The sequence below is a fragment of the Myotis davidii genome, unplaced genomic scaffold, assembly GCF_000327345.1.
Source record: "Myotis davidii unplaced genomic scaffold, ASM32734v1 scaffold242, whole genome shotgun sequence".
Taxonomy (NCBI): Eukaryota; Metazoa; Chordata; class Mammalia; order Chiroptera; family Vespertilionidae; genus Myotis; species Myotis davidii.
Window position 1 is genome coordinate 439,480 of NW_006295821.1, and position 880 is coordinate 440,359.

The 880-nt window shown below is 45.3% G+C and overlaps 1 pseudogene; it reads left to right on the plus strand.

Moving 5' to 3' along the window:
• The first annotated feature begins 300 nt into the window (after positions 1-300).
• Positions 301-664, plus strand: LOC102775365 (annotated as a pseudogene).
• Positions 665-880: the final 216 nt, after the last annotated feature.

Genomic DNA, 880 nt, shown 5'->3' on the forward strand with positions numbered 1-880 from the left:
AAATTCGTGCACAGGTAGGGTCCTTAGCAGCTGCTGGCTGCTGGCCAGGGCCTCCCTTCATTCCCGCCACCCCCTGGTGGTCAGCACACGTCATAGTGAACAATCGAACTTCCAGTCGGTCGAACTCCTGAGGGGACACTTCGCATATTAGGCTTTAATATATAGAGATTCTTTTCAACTTGAAAGTAAAATTGGCGATACTCTGAGGAGGCTTGCACCCTTCTTGGTTGCAGCTCCCAGTGGCCCTGAGGGGACGCAGCCCATCCAGGAAGCCCCCAGAGGCAAAGGTGAGCAGAAGCAATGGAGTCCAAAGAGGAATGAGCAGTAAAAAAATCTCAATATGGAAAATGCCCAACATGGAAACGAAGGAGGGGACCAAGCCCCTGTGCAGAATGAGGAGGAGCCTCGCACTTTGGGAGGAGGCAAAGCCCAGAAGCCTGGAAGAAATGCCAGGCTGGGGCGGGTTAAGTGACTTGTCCCTAATTTTCGGGGGGCCATATCTAACAAGTGTGTTGATCACAATGCAGTGGGAGATAGTGTAGCAAAGATCACAAAACAGCAGATGGATATCAGGAGAAAGACTAGGGAGCGGCAAATGAGGCATGTTATATGCTTCCAAACTCCTAAACCTGATAATCATTATGATTTTTGCTTTATATCTTGAATCCTAAGGTTTTCACTGAGGCTTATAATTCGGCCTCTGCTCCAAAAGCTAGTAGTTTTGTGATTTACTTTTCTGTAAACCTTTTGCTGTTTCCTCTTACTAGTTTCTAATTGAATGATGTTTTGTCTCAGTTTAAAACTCTCTGTCCAGCAAGGCAATTTCACTTAGTTTCTGGAAAAAAATATTCTTTTCATGATGTAAAATTAATAAAGCAAC